General features: G+C 42.2%; 1 protein-coding gene across 1 annotated transcript in view; it reads left to right on the plus strand.

The window, feature by feature from the left end:
- Positions 1 to 20,037, plus strand: part of CNTLN (centlein) — a 284,446-nt gene that overhangs the window by 28,027 nt on the left and 236,382 nt on the right. The gene's annotated exons all lie outside the window — the stretch shown is intronic.

Consider the following 20,037-nt stretch of genomic DNA (forward strand, 5'->3'; position numbering starts at 1 on the left):
GCCGTGTTAGTCTGTATCCGCAAAAAGAAAAGGAGGACTTGTGGCACCTTGGAGACTAACAAACTTATTTGAGCATAAGCTTTCGTGAGCTACAGCTCACTTCATCGGATGCATTCAGTGGAAACTACAGTGGGGAGATTTATATACACAGAGAACATGAAACAATGGGTGTTACCATACACACTGTAAGGAGAGTGACCAGGTAAGGTGAGCTATTACCAGCAGGAGAGCACGGGGGGCGGGGGGGTAGAGGGGGAACCTTTTGTAGTGATAATCAAGGTGGGCCATTTCCAGCAGTTGACAAGAATATCTGAGGAACAGCGGGGGGCGGGGAATAAACATGGGGAAATAGTTTTACTTTGTGTAATGACCCATCCACTCACAGTCTTTATTCAAGCCTAAGTTAATTGTATCCAGTTTGCAAATTAATTCCAATTCAGCAGTCTCTCCTTGGAGTCTGTTTTTTTAAAGTTTTTTTTTGTTGAAGAATTGCCACATTTAGGTTTGTAATCGATGGCTCACCTTGATTTTCACTACAAAAGGTCCCCCCCCCACCCCCACAGCTGTCCTGCTGGTAATAGCTCACCTTACCTGATCACTCTCCTTACAGTGTGTATGGTAACACCCATTATTTCATGTTCTCTGTGTATATAAATCTCTCCACTGTATTTTCCACTGAATGCATCCTATGAAGTGAACTGTAGCTCACAAAAGCTTATGTTCAGATAAATTTGTTAGTCTCTAAGGTGCCACAAGTCCTCCTTTTCTTTTTTGAGTAAGGATAGCAAGTGGAAGTAGAATTGGTTACACATAAAAGAAAATCATAAAATGCAAACCTGGGTCTGTATTTATCAATGGTTACCTTTCCTGTTTAATAATGTAGATTTTCCCCTAAGGATTCAGTCTTGTGCAGAGCTAGCTGCTTTTTAGTCAAACCAGGGTCCAAGCGTTCAGAAATACCCATGCTCTTCAAGGGGTATTCTCAGTGAATGGATAACAAAATGTGTCCTTGCATTCTATTTATAGTCTTCAAAGTTCATTTTTCCCTCCAGGCACAGGGTAACCCCTGTGGTTTAGTCTCCAGTGTCCTCCTATCCCCCTGTTTGTTCCTGTTCGGACTTGCTGTTCTAAAAGAGTAAATCCTTTCCAATGGCGCTCTATGTCACACTGGGCAGTCCGAACTGGGCTGGCTCTTCTCCTTTTAATTCCCCTCTATATGCCCGACATTAGCTGCAGATGAGGTGGGGGGGGAAGAGGACAGGGTAAGTTGAGTCCATAGGCTCCTTAACCCCCTCATTGCCAGTGTGAGTCCCTCGTGCCGCATCACAGGCCTCCTCCCACCCCCACCCCTCAATTCCAAATCAACTTTCTTATCATATACAGCTCTAGTCTTGCAACAGCTTCTGACTTCTTGTGGCCCAGAAGTAGATAAACAAATAATAGAAGCACTAAGTTAATCAGCAACATCTGAGAATCCTACACTGCAGAGAAATGGGTATAAGGCAATAGGTTCCACATGAGAATTATTATATTAACATGTCCTCTTTTGTTTGAAATGCTAAAAGCATCAGTGAGCAGTATTAAATCTGACCATCAGAAAATCTTGATTCAGGGTTGAGATGTGTTCAACCTTTTTATTCTTGGGGCTATACAACATGGATAGCATAAGTGTTTGCATACCTTCATTTTTCAATTTATTTATGCCACTACTAACTTTCAGTGCTCATTAAGGTACTAGTTTTCATCACAGTTTAGCTAAGGTCACAGGACAGCTACTTATTTCCTTTCCTGGAACACATCATAAGAACTGTCAGGAAAGAATATCTCTCGTACCCAAGATGTGATGAGCTTGCCAGTGCCATACAGTGAGATTCAGTCCTTAAATTGGTGGATGAAGAAGGCAATTTTTCTGCAGGTAATGACAATATAAGGGTTAAAAAGATGCAAGTCTAAAGGCGCTAAAGCACTCAGTTACAACCTCACACAATACAAAGAAGATGGAATGATGAAAAGAAAATGAAAAGCATAAATTGGTAGTAGCTGAGACTTCAGGAATTACTAGTCCTACAATCAAGTAATTGTATATTTGTATTGTTAGATGACATTGTTCTAGCAACTTCTCAGACCTACATGGAAAAGTGCAATATTTTTGTTTCCATTTCATGTTGGAATTTTTTTTAGTGACAATAGGATTCCCATTATTTCTAACTTTACAATTTCAAAATGCTTTCATGCTCCCAAAATGGGAGTTCAACTGTCCTAAAAATTTTAAAATTTACCTGAGACCTCACTGTGGCTGCAGTGTTAATTCCTGAAATACACAGAAGATATTTTATTTTTCAGCATTCTTTGCAGTTCTTATTCGGTGATTGTAACTACATTCCCCATTTAATATTCAGATGCAAACAAAAAATTATCTTTGCTGTGCAAATGAGAAAAGCCTTTGGGATATGTAAAAGCCTCCAGGTATTTTCAAACAAGCCATTGTAAGAGTATATCTCATGTTAGTGTACTTTCAAACTACTTTAAATACTATTGATCTCTGTATTATGTAAAAAGAATGCTATTTCTAGTTTGCTTGCCTTTTGAAACATTTATTTTTGATGATAAAATTAAAAAGGAAAAGTGTTTAAAAAAAAAGAAAAAGAAAAGAATAAAGGTGCTAAAAAGTCCTGAGTTAACAGGTCAATCCACGTAGGCACTTAGTAAATATAGTTAGGGTCCATAGAATGGTGGAATATCGCTATAAATTTTAAAAGATATGTATAACCCCTTTTGATTGGAAGCCCTATGTAAGCCTTTTCTTATTTACTGTACACAAAAACTTATTAGTTTTTCCAACAATTCATTCTGATTCCCCCCCCCCGACCCCTTTTCTTAAAGGAGATACAATTAGATCCCTTAGTGGCTTTTAACATCATTGACTGTGGTGCTGATACAAGACCTAATAGAAGTAAATAGGATAGCATTATGCTAGATAAACTTATTCCTATTGCATGGATCCCATGGATCCCTGCTTCTCTTCACTTAGAATTGTAGGTGGAGTCTTGCAAGGCTCAGCATTCTTCCCCTGCTCTTCACTGTTTGAGATCTCTCTGAGAAATCTGGACTCCAGGGTCAACATTCCTTACACAGTATTTAAGTGAGCAATTCTGTCTCCACTAATGCAAGCTCTGTCATCCCCAAGATGTCTCAATGTCTGGAAGAAAATGATCAGATAGATGAAGAGAAGATCAGCCTTAATCTGGGAACAAATGAAGTTGTGATAGTAGAATCAATTGGAGTAATTTGTTACTTCCTTAAATTTCACCATGGATTTAGGATATATGATCACAGGTTGTCAAGAAGCTGGTTGAGAAGCATCAGGTCATGCTGGATTCCTTACGAATCCAAAATATGCAGATTTGCTGGAAGTGAGGATGTTTTCCACCGCAGTAATCATTGAACTGGTGCATGTGTAAAATAGTTTAGATTGATGTTTATTAATAAAATCTTGAAAGCAATATAACTTGCATCTTTTTGAAGGACTAATACATCACATGCAGGTGTCTTTCCATGCCTTCTCATGCTATTGTTGTGAAAATAGGCAATAAACAGTGAAAACAGGAAGTGAATGACAGTAGGACTAGGAAGGAAATAACAGTTCATCCCTTTTAAAGGACCATTACTATTTTTTTGCTTTCTATGTTTGAGAATTTATTAAAACAATTAACATTAGAATTTGTGTTTTAACTCGATTCCCCACTTATCACTCAGCAAATTGGTCAGAATAATAGATTATAAGGGTGTAACCTTTTCATCTAAGGTCAAATAATTGTGATTGTCTATAGTTGATGGAAGTTTAATATCCTATTTCATTAAAAATTCTCAGAACATTGAACATAAGTCAACATTCCATGGAGAAGAAAGTATTATGCAGCTTGCACGTGTGCATATCTGCATATTGGAGCACAAAATATTGACATGATAATTGCAGTCAAGCCTGAGTGAACAGTAGCCTGTGGGAATTCAGCTGGTGTTGTACCAACTGGATGGCTGCTCAGGACACAGTTTGAAATGCAAGGTGCAAGTTAGCACTTTATTCAGCACAAGCAGGCATCATTTAAAAATCCTTGGGGGAAACCCTGGTGATGTGCAGATGTTAAAACAGTCTGTTCTGAAGTGCTGATATTTTTGAACACTGTAAGAGACTTGTGTATCTAGATGAAAAATGTTTGCAAAATTATTCACAGCAAAATGTGACACAATTTTCATGCTTCACACACTACTCTCAATATAAAAACTGTAAAGAGTCTTCTATGTGCATATATTAAAATCAGACTGCGTAATAAATCATCTACTGAATAAAGTCACTGAACTTGTAAAAGGAAAAATTGGTTTCTTTAATGATACTTTTCCATTATGAAACACGCAGTAAAATAGATAACAGAACAAGTAACAGCTATAATAGGAGTATACACATATAAGTTGATAACTTTTTTAGAATCTATGAAAAATAATTGAATTTCATTGTGTGATATTTTTCTTTTTCCTGTTTTGGTTGCAATCAGATTGATTTTGCTTAAAGATTTATGTACTTAATTTTGCATGTTGTAAAGAAATATTCAAGTAGGGCTACGTGATCATGTTATAGAAATAAATGGCCTTTCTTTAAAAAATGTAGCATGAATGGCATTCAAGTATGTATTTCTTTTTGCTCCCATATTTTCTAAATCAGTTTGAAGTACAATTCTCTAAGTATTTAAAAACAAAGGAATTCATTGCGCATGTGGCAATTATAAAATCTGGGTTGAGTGTTAAGTGTTAGGTTTTGCACTCCTAGGATCTGAATGAGGAGGAATAGAAATTTATTAGGATAGCAAAATTAATTAGCCCTGTTTTTTCAACTCTTTCACTTACTATGTAGTGAAAGGCACCATAAAGTTTCCAGTTGAAAAATTAGGCATAAGCCCAATTCCTGCTGCAGGTTCTGCACAGGCCCAAGGTTCTGCTTGAAATATTGCAGCCTTTCAAGTTTCTTTTCTCCCTCCTCCAATTTCTAAATGAAAATTTTAAAAAAATTATATGTCCAGGGAATCATTTCATAATTTTCAATTTGATAGCCAAATTAATAGTAATGAGAATGTAACCATGATTTGACCACACAATTCAGTCTCCAAACTTCCTTAGATATTTAGAGGAAAATGTATAAAGGGGCTCTTTTTGAGTATAAAAAATAGGCTCTTATAAAAATGTGACCGAAAGGTAGTCAAGATGAGATGAGCAATACAACTATGGAGAGCTCTCCAAATAAACAGCCTCAGACTTTTTTTTTTAGTTAAACCTGTTGTCATTAAATGTAAAAAATAGCACATCTTTATTTAGCTTAGATCTTTTTATTTTTTTCAGAAGAATGGTTAATTGAATGATTGATGCAAGTAAAGACCTATGGTAGAATTCAAAATATTTCTTTTCCCTATTACTTTTATGACCGCTTTGCAAGTTTATTTTATGAAATATAATTTTACAAACTTCACTGAGCTTTGCTTTTGAAAATCTGTGGGCTTTTGTAATGCAAGTGTTATTTTCACACCTCATTCATAGTTAAATGTTTCCTTATAGTATCTAATATTTCATTTTTGACAACTCATTAAAAATGGGCCAAACCCCAGAAAATATGATACTGTCATGTCATATAATATATAGTGTGGGCCAGAACACAATAAAAATTAGTTAATGCTTTAGAATAATTTCACAGATTTTTGGCTTTTGGTGGATGGTGAAAGCTGAATGAGGATAATCCATGTGGCTAAATACAGCTATGTTAAAAATTTTAAGTAGGTAGTACTCATGGGAAAAGTGATTGGAGCTTAAAACTTGTACAAATTGACAGCCTCTCTTCACTCCATTTTTCATCCTAAAGAAGTCTGCAAATATTCTTAGCTCAGATCATTATTGCTCATCAGTGGTTCTAATTAGCTAAACAGGAGTTTGTCTCAGTCATTGATCATCATCAACTTCTTGACAGTGCATGATTTTTTTTCATATTTTGGTGAACCTTTTTAATGATTGTAAATGTATAAAGGGACCCAACGAAGATTGTTTTTCTGTATACTTGTTTCCTTTGTAAAGAACAAGTCTTATTTTAGTCATGTTAATTGAACCTTATCCTTTAAACTGCAGCAAGAGATCCAAAGATACTATAGTACTGTAGCATACAGTAGTTTTACCTAGTGTGTCTTTTGGGAGCATCCCTGTAATGAGTATTGGAAGTCATACTATACCGCCAGGAGGAGCTGCTGATAAAATTCCATACAAGGCTTTAATTTATGCTGCAAGCTTCTGCTCACATCCATTGCATGTTTATATTACTGTAATAAGTTGTAGTTTTCTTCTTTAGTAATTTGTGATAACTAATTGAAGCACATTTCTGTGGCATTATCCAAGATTATGGTTCGTGTTGTCTTTGTAGCTGGAATAAAGAATACAAAAATCCTAACATTTTGAATTAATTATACACAAATATTTTTTTCCACTTGTGAAATTGAATGTGGATCTGTGTTACAAACCTCATTGCTTGCACATTTTGTTAAAGGGATGCTATATTTATGGAACCGGTAACCAATGATTAGGAAAAGTACTGCATTTTTTTAGCGATGCAGTTGGACTCTCAGGTGTGCGTGTGTGTATGTATATTATATATGTAATCTACAATTCCTTTATGGTGATAATAAAGGATTCTTTCTCTCTCTGTCTAATCCCAGACCTTTCATTCTTAAAAATCTCTCTGGTGCAGCTTTGTCCTAAAGTTACAGGGCTTCATAAATACTTGACTACCAATAAAACACTAGAATTAGCTGTGCACACACTTTTCCAGTGCTCCAGTGAAGCTTGTTTTCTTGCATCATTCTTCGTTGTTTTATTCATTTGCTTCTAATTCCCTCTTTAAAATAAAAACAAAAGCTTCAGAGTTCTTTTGGGGCTCACCTTAGGAAAACCACCACCACCCATCATGTTTTCATACCATTTCCAAGTTATGATTGCAAAGCTTTATTAGAACAAACTAGTTAATTACCCCACCCTTTAAAAATGCTCACTGCTAACTGTGGTGTGAAAATGCCTGTATACACGAGACAATTCATTACAGTGCACTAACTCTGCATTTATCACAAACTCTGGTATCCTTTTTCAAAGTGTATTAAGTTCAGTCTGAACTGAGAGATTGGTATAGCGTTCATGTGTGCGCAATGTTGCAATGTACTACTTTGGCAGTCCTCCAATTGCTATTTCACACTGTTTTGCGGGTGACTGTTTATCTCTCTGTCCTCCACTGCATAGAGTCAGCTGATCAGATGCCCCTCCAGCCCCATTTAAAAATTGGCACAGGGCCAGAATTTGCCTGCTTGCTCTTGGATTCATATATAACAGCATTGCTGTAATATTACTTCATGTCTTGAGCAGCCTGTTGGAGCCACACCGAGGCCCTAGATGAGACCTGACATCTGTGGAGAAGTGTTGGTGCAGCAAGCTCTGTGGCCAGCCACCAGAATAAAGATCTTTTGGGAGATGTTGCTAAGCTGATATCTACAAGGATCACAAATGGGAGGCCAACCATTGCTGAAAAAAGAGGAAACAGCTCAAGAGGACTTACATTAAAACCAAGGATACCAGGGCAAGGTCCAGAAGTGGAAACCTGAGGAACTGGACAGGATTTTGAGCAATTACACCACTACTGAGCTCAAAGAGGTTGTGGACCCTAACGCCTCCTCTGTGGCCCCTCCACCAAGAATGAACATCACTGGTCATTGGAGGAAGAGCGAGAGGAGGCCAATGAAGAGCTGTCCCCAGAAAGCCAGGTTCCCTTTGTGACTCAGGACCCTGACGAAAGCTGTGTACAAAGTGAGCCTGATTACCAACCAGAAACCCAGGCCGGGACTGAGGCACAGATCCTATTGTGGGAACCTTGTCACGTAAGTATCTATCATTACAATTTACTATAATGCTATACTGCTGTTCTAACTTGTGTTCCAGATGCCCCAGGATTGTAGCCATTTTTCGCTGTTGTGAGCTAAGAGCCTTTCCAAGTCTCGAGCCTCTTCCTCTCTCTCAACCCATGCTGTCTGCTCGCCCTCCCCACCCACTCACCCATTTTCAGAATGACAACTGCTCTGGTCAGGCACATGGCTTCTGTCTCATACTACAACTGCGACCGTCATCCTATTTCAAACCCATGCCAGTAAGGGCACATACCCATCTACCTATTTTCTTTCCCCCTTCCTGAAGCGTACTGCCTATTGAACACCCCCAGCTCTCCACAGTTAACCGTGCTCAAAATGGCCATCAGCACCATGGAGCAGCTGCAACCTCTACCCGACCTCCCTTCCCCTTCTGCAACATAATCAAACAACAAAAACATTAAATTGTGCAAAATTCAACAGTACTGAGACAGTGGTTACAGGAAAAAGAAGTTTGGTTACTGTTCTCCTTGTAAATGAGGGAGACATGGGTGTTGCATGTCCATACAGGTACTAAGGACGACAGCTCCCTGCTGAGATATAAATGCCGTGTAACACACATTTCTACAAGAAAAAATACTTACATTAGGCATAGTAAAGCTCTTAATGGCTTTTCAGAGGCTTACATAAAGATGGGGAACAGTAAATGCTTCAGACAATCAGTGCAGAATCCTATCTATTTTTCTGTGCACTTTCACCATGTCTTCAGGGGAGCGAAAGCAGAATCAAAAGCTGAGAAATTGCTTGATTTTGGTCCAGACATTATGCAGGATGGGTGCATGGTCATTCCCTCCAATATAGCTTACCAATTGCCTTCCACTCCTGCAGCACTTCTGGGGGAACCATCTTGGTGAATAACTTCACAGTGTATCTCACTAGTCTCCCCTTTGCCTTTTTGAAGGAGGCCATTCTCTTCCTCCTAGTCACCAGGCTCAGTGAAATACCACTGAGAGTCAGGACAGCCTAAAAGAGATGTAGAGGGGATTACTATCCACCGTGCTCCCACATGCCCCCGACTAACTTATCCACACACTAAGCACCTCCAAAACACAGCAAAACTGCAAAGCCAAACCAGGAACATAATTCTCAACCCCCTCTTACTTTCCCAACTTCCAAGGTACAATGGGAAACCCAAACAGAATATACTGGTTGTTATATAATATACTGTTGTTTAATAATAAAAAACTTTAAAATTCATTCACTAAGGGTATGTCTACACTATGAAATTAGGTCGATGCTATAGAAGTCGATTTCTAGAAATCGATTTTATACAGTCGATGGTGTATGTCCACACTAAGCGCATTAAGTCAGCGGAGTGCGTCCTCACTACCGGGGCTAGCATCGACTTACGGAGCGGTGCGCTGTGGATAGCTATCCCAAGTTCCTGCAGTCTCTGCTGCCCATTGGAATTCTGGGTTAAGCTCCCAATGCCTGATGATGCAAAAATATTGTCACGGGTGATTTTGGGTACATGTCGTCAGTCACCCCTCCCTCGGTGAAAGCAACGGCAGACAATCATTTTGCGCCTTTTTTCCGTGTGGACGCCATACTGCTTTCAGCAGATGGTGCAGTAGGACTGCTAACCATCGTCATCCACCACTTCTGCTGCAACTCTGCTCTGCTGCTATTGTCTCAATAGCGAGTTTCTCCATATTGTCTGTCATGGGCTCCTGGGTACGTGTGTTCTTCCTCAGGAAATGTGCACGGTGCTAACCGTTGTCTTCCTCCGCTTCCGCTGCAACTCTGCTCTCCTGCTTTCGTGAATCGATCTCTCAGATCCTCTCGTCATTCTCTATAAATATCTATTCTTGTGGCATCCGTTGTCATGGTGTCATGGTTGTCTTCCTCCACTTCCGCTGCAACTCTGCTGTCCTGCAGACGCCAAACCACAGCAAGACTTGAGCCCGCTCAGATCACTGTGGCAGTTATGAGCATTGTAAACACCTAGTGCGTTATCCTGCAGTATGTGCAGAACCAGAACCTGCAAAAGCAGGTGAGGAGGCTACGACAGTGCGGTGACGAGAGTGATGAGTACATGGACACAGACTTCTTTCAAAGTACGGGCCCTGGCAATTTGGACATCCTGGTGGCAATGGGGCAGGTTCATGCCGTGGATCACCGATTCTGGGCCCGGGTAATAAGCACACACTGGTGGGATGGCATAGTGTTGCAGGTCTGGGATGATTCCCAGTGGCTGCGAAACTTTCGCATACTTAAGGGCACTTTCATGGAACTTTGTGACTTGCTTTCCACTGCCCTGAAGCGCAAGAATACCAAGATGAGAGCAGCCCACACAGCTCACAAGCGAGTGACGATAGCCCTATGGAAGCTTGCAACGCCAGACAGCTACCGGTCAGTCGGGAATCAATTTGGAGTGGGCAAATCTACTGTGGGGGCTGCTGTGATCCAAGTAGCCAACGCAATCACTGAGCTGCTGCTATCAAGGGTAGTGCCTCTGGGAAATGTGCACGTCATAGTGGATGGCTTTGCTGCAGTGGGTTTCCCTAACTGTGGTGGGGCGATAGACGGAACGCATATCCCTATCTTGGGACCAGACCACCTTGGCAGCCAGTATGTAAACCGCAAGGGGTACTTTTCAATGGTGCTGCAAGCACTGGTGGATCACAAGAGACATTTCACCGACATCAACGTGGGATGGCTGGGAAAGGTACATGACGCTCGCATCTTCAGGAACTCTGGTCTGTTTCAAAAGCTGCAGGAAGGAACTTTATTCCCAGACCAGAAAATAACCGTTGGGGATGTTGAAATGCCTATGGTTATCCTTGGGGACCCAGCCTACCCCTTAATGCCCTGGCTCATGAAGCCATACACAGGCACCCTTGATAGTAGTCAGGAGCTGTTCAACTATACGCTGAGCAAGTGCAGAATGGTCCAAATGCACATTCTACGACATTTAAAAGTGCGCTGGCACAGTTTACTGACTTGGTTAGAGCTCAGCGAAACCAATATTCCCTCACCCATAACTATTTCACATTTGGGGACAATGTATACCTTCAAATCAGCGGCACTGCTATGGGTACCTGCATGGCCCCACAGTATGCCAACATTTTTATGGCTGACTTAGAACACCGCTTCCTCAGCTCTCGTCCCCCAATGTCCCTCCTCTACTTGCGCTACATTGATGATAACTTTATCATCTGGACCCATGGAAAGAAGCCCTTGAGGAATTCCACCATGATTTCAACAATTTCCATCCCACCATCAACCTCAGTCTGGACCAGTCCACACAAGAGATCCACTTCCTGGACACTACGGTGCTAATAAGCGATGGTCACATAAACACCGCCTTATATCGGAAACCTACTGACTGCTATACTTTCCTACATGCCTCCAACTTTCATCCAGACCACACCACACGATCCATCGTCTACAGCCAAGCTCTGCGATACAACCACATTTGCTCCAACCCCTCAGACAGAGACAAACACCTACAAGATCTCTATCAAGCATTCTTACAACTAGAATACCTACCTGCTGACCTGAAGAAACAGATTGACACAGCCAGAAGAGTACCCAGAAGTTACCTACTACAGGACAGGCCCAACAAAGAAAATAACAGAATGCCACTAGCCATCACCTTCAGCCACCAACTGAAACCTCTCCAACTCATCATCTAGGATCTAGAACCTATCCTGAAGGACGACCCATCATTCTTACAGATCTTGGGAGACAGACCAGTCCTTGCTTACAGACAGTCCCCCAACCTGAAGCAAATACTCAGCAGCAACCACACACCACACAACAAAAACACTAACCCAGGAACCTCTTCTTGCAACAAAGCCTGTTGCCAACTTTGTCCACATATCTATCCAGGGGACACCATCGTAGGGCCTAATCACATCAGCCACACTATCAGAGGCTCGTTCACCTGCACATCTACCAGTGTGATATATGCCATCATGTGCCAGCAATGCCTCTCTGCCATGTACATTGGCCAAACCGGACAGTCTCTACGTAAAAGAATAAATGGACACAAATCAGACGTCAAGAATTAAAGCATTCAAAAACCAGTCAGAGAACACTTCAATCTCTCTGGTCACTCGATTACAGACCTAAAAGTCGCAATATTACAACAAAAAAACTTCAAAAGCAGACTCCAGCGAGAGACTGCTGAATTGGAATTAACTTGCAAACTGGACACCATTAAATTAGGCTTGAATCAAGACTGGGAGTGGATGTGTCATTACACAAAGTAAAACTATTTCCCCATGTTTTACCCCTACTGTTCCTCACATGTTCTTGTCAACTGTTGGAAACGGCCCACCTTGATTATCACTACAAAAGGTTTGTTTGTTAGTTTGTTTGTTCCCCCCTTCTCCCCCCCCGCTGGTAATAGTTCACCTTTCCTGATCACTCTCGTTACAGTGTGTATGGTAACACCCATTGTTTCATGTTCTCTGTGTATATAAAATCTCCCTACTGTATTTTCCACTGCATGCATCCGATGAAGTGAACTGTAGCTCACGAAAGCTTATGCTCAAATAAATTTGTTGGTCTTTAAGGTGCCAAGTCCTCCTTTTCTTTTTGCGGATACAGACTAACACGGCTGCTACTCTGAAAAATATTCCCATTGATGTTACTGCTTTCTGTGTGCTCCACAATATCTGTGAGAGTAAGGGGGAGACATTTATGGCAGGGTGGGAGGTTGAGGCAAATCACCTGGCCGCTGATCACGGGCAGCCAGACACCAGGGCGATTAGAAGAGCACAGCAGGGTGTGCTGTGCATCAGAGAAGCTTTGAAAACCAGTTTCATGACTGGCCAGGCTACGGTGTGACAGTTCTCTTTGTTTCTCCTTGATTAAAATCCACCCCCTTAGTTCACTCTACTTCCCTGTAAGCCAACCGCACTCCCCGCTTCGATCACCGCTTGCAGAGGCAATAAAGTTATTGTTGTTTCAAATTCATGCCTTCTTTATTAATTCATCACACAAATAGGGGGATAACTGCCAAGGTAGCTTGGGAGGGGTGGGGGAAGAGGGAAGCACCGGGTGGGGTGGTGGAGGAGGGAAGGACAAGGCTGCACTGCACTTCAAAACTTATTGAATGCCAGCCTTCTGTTGCTTGGGCAATCCTCTGGGGTGGAGTGTCCAGAGCCCGTTTTCCCCCCACTCCCGCGCATTCTTGGGCATCTGGGTGGAACTTGGGGAGGAGGGCGGGCGGTTACACAGGGGCTGCAGCGGCAGTCTGTGCTTCTGCTGCCTTTCCTGCAGCTCCACCAGATGCCAGAGCATTTCAGTTTGATCCCCCAGTAGCCTCAGGATTGCATCCTGCCTCCTCTCATCATGCTGCCGCCACCTCTCCTCTTGCTCCCGCAACCTCTCATTTTGCTCGTCCCTCCTGTCCTCGCATTCATTTTCTGCTTTTATGGACTCTGCCATTGTTTGCGTCCACACATTCTGCTGAGCTCTTTCAGTGTGGGAGGACTGCATGAGCTCAGAGAACATTTCATTGCAAGTACGTTTTTTTTTTTTCCTTCTTATCTGTGTTAGCCTCTGGGACAGAGATGAGGGGAGGAGCCCTGAAACATTTGCAGCTGCGGGAGGAAGAAAAGGGAGAGTAGTATTTAAAAAGACACATTTTAGAGAACAATGGGTAGACTTTTTCACAGTGAACCAAGCTGTTAACATTACATTAACATTCCATAGCACATGTGCTTTCAGTACAAGATCGTATTTTGTGTCTTACATTGAGGGCCTGCCGGTTTGGTGTGAAAGATCACACACGCAGGGCTGGACAAAGAATTCGGCTTGCAGGTAAGCCAGTGTCTTTCGGCTTCTTCAACCTTCATAACGTGGGAATAGTTTGAAACAGCAGCGCCCTCCTTTCCCATACCAAGCACCCATTGGGTTGGCCATTTAAAAGGAGGGGCTGCGGTTTTTGGCTTACGTGCAGCACAAACCCAACTTAACCTCCCCCCCCCAATTCTCTGAGATGATCGCTTCACCCTTCCTCCCACCGCGAGACTAGTATCAGGGACAATCCCTGCTAGCCAAACGCGAACAGCTCAGCGTGTATGGGTCCCGCCGCCCCCCACTGCATGGCTAAAAGTGGGGATGATTTCTTTTCAGTCACAGGCAAACAGCCCAGCAGGAACAGCCACTTCTGAATGTCCCCTTAATGTCCCTGGAGGATTTCTGCTCCATCCCCAGACATGTTAACAGACTTTTCCAGTAGCTGTACTGGCCGCGAATGCCAGGGCAAATTAATCATTAAACATGCTTGCTTTTAAACCATGTATTATATTTACAAAGGTTTACTCACCAGAGGTGCCTTCTCTGGCTTCGTGGTCCGGGAGCCCACTTTGGGAGGGTTGGAAGGGTAGTGGCTCCAGGGTGATAAACAGTTCCTGTCTATCAGGGCGAACGGTTTCTCTGCTTGCCTTTTGTGCAGTCTCCTCCTCCTGCTCCTCATCTTCCTCGTCCCCAAAATCCTCATACCTGTTGCATGAGACTCCCCCCTTGTAGGTATCCACGGACGGGGTGGGGTAGTGGTAAGGGCACCCCCTAGAATTGCATGCAGCTCATCATAGAAGCGGCATGTCTAGAGCTCTTACCCAGAGCAGCTGTTTAACTCTTGGGTTTTTTGGTAGGCTTGCCTGAGCTCCTTAATTTTCACGCAGAACTGCTGCGGGTCCCTGTTATAGCCTCTGTCCATCGTGCCCTTGGAGATTTTTTCAAATATATTGGCATTTCGTCTTTTGGAACGGAGTTCTGATAGCACAGATTCATCTCCCCATACAGCGATCAGATCCAATATCTCCCATTCGGTCCATGCTGGAGCTCTTTTGCGATTCAAGGACTGCATGGTTACCTGTGCTGATGAGCTCTGCATGGTCACCTCTGCTGATGAGCTCGCCATGCTGGCCAAACAGGAAATGAAATTCAGAAGTTTGCAGGGCTTTTCCTGTGTACCTGGCTAGTGCATCTGAGTTGAAAGTGCTGTCCAGAGCGGTCACAACGGAGCACTCTGAGATAGCTTCTGGAGGCCAATACCATCGAATTGCGTCCACGCTACCCCAAATTTGACCCAGCGATGTCAATTTCAGCGCTAATCTGCTCCTCGGGGAGGAGTACAGAAATTGATTTTAAGAGCCCTTTAAGTTGACAAAAATGGCTTCATCGTGTGGACGGGTGCAGGGTTAAATCGATCTGAGTCTGCTAAATTTGACCTAAATTCGTAGTGTAGACCAGGGCTAAGAGTCAGCAATTCATTCTACGCAGAAAATGCATACATTTTGCCAAGGTCATCATTTTTTACAAAAATATCAAGGCACAGACAGAAGATAAAATACGGAGAGTCACAATATGCTACTTCTACCACCCATAAAAGAGACTGTGCTGCTCACAATCCATCCCCCCTCTTCTCCATGAGAGAGCAGCTGGATGTACAGCTGCGCGTTTTCAGGCCTGAGACTCAAAGTAAGGGCAATAGGAATCCGTGACAATATTACCCTGTCTGTTTCCATTTTCTGGTGGACATATTGTTGGTTGCTCAAACAACTGATCAAGTCACTACACTTCAGCCTCCCACCCATCATAAACCTTTCTCCCTTACTCTCAGAAATATTGTGCAAAATACAACCTGCAGCAATAAAATTAGGCAAGTTTTTTTTTCAACCTATTGCACAAATAGCTCCATCCTCCTTTCAGATGGCCAAATGCCCACTCCACTGTCATTCAGCAACTCAACCGTAGTTAAGTACTTCCTCCTGTGAATGGCTTCATTAGCTAGGGAAACAGAGGATAAGCTGGGTTTCCCAGGATAACCATCTCCACAGTATTAATGTGGAGCATTATGGAGTCCTGGGGCAAACTGTCCTTTATTCAGTAAGATATATACAGCTGAGTTCGGAAAGATCCTGTCAACGTGGACCTTTCCAAACCACCCTGCCATGGGGGACAGTCAGCCCCTGGAGTACCCCGGAGAAATAACCCGTTTCTGTTTGTGAATTCTGAGTCCTGGTGCAGAGGGTAAATGATAGGGATGGGGTCTCATCAATTGCCCTCATACAATTTGGGAACTCCATTTGTGCACAACCATCAATAATCTCCTGAGCCAAGCTTTATAACCTATTGCAACACACCTGCATGACAATGGCCCCAACAGCTGATCTCCCTATGCCAAATTGGTTGGCTATGGACTAGTAACATTCAGGGGCAACCAGCTCCAGATGTCAATGGTGACCCACTTCTCAATAGGTATAGGGTACCACATGTTGACGCTGCCCCTGCAGCTCCAGGACTAGTTCAGCACATATCTCAAAAAAGATTGCCTTTGCCATCCTGAAATTCTCTCGCCAGTGCTAGTCATCCCAGATCTGCAGAGAGATCCTTTCCCAGCAGTCAACGCTGGTTTCCTGAGGCCAGAAACAGCACTGTACCGTGTGAAGCTGCTCTATGAGCGGCACCTGTAGTAGCAGTTGCTTGTTGTTGTCCTCTTCTTCCTTGTCCACATTCTCCTTCCTCCGCCACTGAAGCTGCTGCTGTTGCTGGAGGAGCTACTGCTGCAGCCACGCTATCTGCTCAGTGGTGTGGCAGGAAAAGTCTAAAACCAAACACACCTGGCTTCAAGAGCGGATGTATAGCCCAGCAGTCTGGGAAGGGGGTGATTGTTACGCAGGGAAATAGAAAGGACAGTAGATGAGAGACTAAAAGTCAGTGTGGGTTGGGAGGTTTGGGAAGAATTAGATGGAGAGGGAGGAAGAAGAGCTGAGGGTAAAAGTGCATTTTGAATAGAAATTGGAATTGACAAGGTTTAAATAAAACTCGAGAACTGAAAGGGATAGGAAGAGTTATTAGGTTAGCAGCAACTTGTGCATGGGTATGGATTGGAGTTAAACCAATTGGAATTAATATTAGAACCATTGGAGTTAATATTTAACATTCTTGAAGTTCGAGGGTTAGAGAAGTTCATATTGGGCAAAGGAGCTAGGAGGTTTTTTTGTGTTTAAAAATATTTATATTTGTGTCTTGTCTGTATTTTGTATATCTTTTCCCTGTCTCTGTATAGTGCTCATTTTAATTCTAAGGGACCTATCTTTTCATTTGTCTTTAAAGTTTGTAATAAACTTCAGAGCACTGTTGATCTGATCCAGCAAAGCACCTAAGCACATGCTTAACTTTAAATCTGTGAGTCGTCCCACTGGAAATTAAATTGATGGCCCTCTGCTTTGAATGCCTCATTACCACATAGACAGATCTTGTGACTATTTTCTCCAGTATTAAAACTGATCTCAATTGTCAAATTAGAACACAGTGAGAGAGGCTCTCTAAGATACCTAGTGCCCAAACCATAAAAAGCTTTATAGACTAAAACGAATATCTATAATTACAGCTGATATAAACTGGTAGCTAGTGCAGTCTGTGGAGCAGAGGCACCCAGTGTGGAGAGGTTGGCTTATGCACTGAAGCATGACAGTTTATCCAAAACTCTCTGCTTTTTCAATATTTACTTTAAAATCTGTATATTCTTGTTTGTACATATAAATATACAAAATTTCTGTCCTGGTGAGCTCTTGAGTTCTTCAAGGTAATTGTGCATTGTGGGAAAAAGTAATCAGCACTGTTCAATTTAATTGACTCTCCCCTTGTTCTTGTGTTGTGAGAGGGTGAACAGAAGTTCTTGATCTACCTTTCCTATACCATTACTTATTTTGTATACTATTATGTCCTTCTTATTTGTCTCCTCTTTAAGAAGACCATTGTATAACTCCCTTAGAATGGGTTGATGCATCAGATTTTTTTTCTCTTTAATCACCTGGCAAACTTTTAGAATAATTTGACTTTGTGTCTAGATATTCAGAGAAATCTTGGAAAAACTGAATACAGTTTTCTAGGTACTTCATGACCCATTAATTCTAAGCAACCTGTAACACCCACTACGGGGTTGGAATTGAGAAATCTCATTATAATTACTTTTGGTTGCAGGGGGCTAATTGCTTTGGGCCCAGGTTCTGGTGCACCTTTCCTATGGCTAGGTTTACACTAGGGCAGGTTCCCAGACTTGGTTTGCAGCTTGTTCAAGGTAAGCTCCCAGGTTTGCCGTTCCCTGCCAATAGGAGCTGCAGGAAGTGGTGGCCATTCGCGGGGAACGGCGAAACGCAGCCACTGGGAGCTGCAAGCGGCCATACCTGCGGACGCTCAGGTAAACAAAGCGTCTCATGGCCCACCAGGGGCTTACCCTGAACAAGCCGCGAACCAAGTTTGGGAACCCCTGTACTAGGGATTTCTGCCGGAATAGCAATGTTGGTCAGGAATGTGAAGAGTTGTGATCCCTGACCAGCCAGAGCTGTGCTGGCAGGAGGACCTAGTGTGGAAGCAGCTATACCAGCAAAGCTGCGCTTTTACTGGCATAGCTTGTTTCACTCATAGGGATAGTTTTATTGCCTGGCATAGCTTTGCCAGGTTAGCTGCATCCGTATTAGGAGTGCTTTGCTGGTATAGTATGCTGTATTCCTATCCTGATAAAGTGCTTCTAGTGTTGTAGACATGACCTATGTTTAGTTTTCTCTTTTCTGTTTGTGATGGGAGTTTTCTCTGAGTAGGAAGTGTACGCTTTAGATCAACTGTAGTAAAACATATATACTGACAAATTTTGCAGAGGAGGCTGGAACCGTTTCTATTATTTTTCCCCTGTTTAGTTATTTGTGCTATGCTTATCACTGTAATAACTGCCAATCTTACGTATACCATAAATTGAGCTCAACCTCAATTAAATTTCCTAAAAAAATGCTTGTATATATGATAATTAATTCTGCCATCTAATCCATATAGTTTGTTAAATACTAACACTGGGCATGAACAAAAGTCCACTGAAGTCAATAGAAGTCTTTTCACAGACTTCAGTGGGCTTAGGATCATATCCAGTGTGCTCAGCACTGTATAGGCCATGGACTAGACAAGGTCTTTTTTGAGGTGCATACAGTCTAAATCAACAAGCAATATACAACTCACACCCATCTCAGAGCTGGATAAACTTGAAATGCATGGTTTTCATGATATTGCTTGATGAATATCTTTTAAAAACTTTTTGCATTAATTCTAGAAAGCCAATAAAGTAGATAATACTCTGCTTTTAAGTATGGCTCTGAAACACAACAAATAGGGCTGGGTTCTTGTAGTGCTTAATTCTCACCAAAATAACCATTTGGCTTACAACTTCTTCTGCTGAGGTAGAAGAAGGTTGCTCACAATGGCAAGCTTTTATTTTGGATCTTCAAAGATGCTTACTCAGTGTAAAAAATGTCCCCACATAGAGTTAACACTCTGTCTGCAGTCAGAATCAGATTGGAAGTATTAGCACTCCTGGGACTTTGAGAGGACATCATGTTTGAAAGCATTAAGGAGCAGTACATTTTGAGCCAAAAACTTCCAGTTGTTGACAGCCTTAGAATATAACTCCTGTGGGTGCTGAGGAAAAATAGGCTTGTGTCACAATGTACGCTATCCTTTTTTAAATTCCCCAATATGGAGCTAGGGAGGGTCGCACAATTCACTGCTTTTATGGGCTAAGCTCATTGCATATACCAGGGGATCCTTGTATTCCTCCCTTACCTCCCACAAGCACCCCTGTATGCCTACCTCCCATTCCCTCTATTTCAGGGACTACCTGGAATCACACCCCTCATTGTGCTATGGGCTCTGTGTCCCCCCACTCCCAGTACTCCTCTTCTCTGATTCCAGGGTTCTCAAATCTCTCCCCTATGCCTGGGCTCTCTGCGCTCCCCCCATTCATCCTTTCTTCTCATTCTTATTTATTTCTTTTCTGTCTAAGAAATAAGTTGTTGAGAATGTTGTATGCAGTGTTGTTGTAGCTGTGTTGGTTCCAGGATATTAGAGAGACAAGGTGGGTAACATAATATCTTTTATTTGACCAACTTTTGTTGGTGAGAGAGACAAGCTTTGGAGCATACGTAGCGTTCTTCTTCAGAGTGTTAACATTTTACAGTCAACTGAGATGAAAGGCAGAGGTGTTGTTATGATGGAAGGTCTTAATGGCTCCATCAACCGATTTGTTGATGTA

Source organism: Lepidochelys kempii, chromosome 5 (genome assembly GCF_965140265.1).
Source record: "Lepidochelys kempii isolate rLepKem1 chromosome 5, rLepKem1.hap2, whole genome shotgun sequence".
In the NCBI taxonomy this organism is placed as follows: Eukaryota; Metazoa; Chordata; order Testudines; family Cheloniidae; genus Lepidochelys; species Lepidochelys kempii.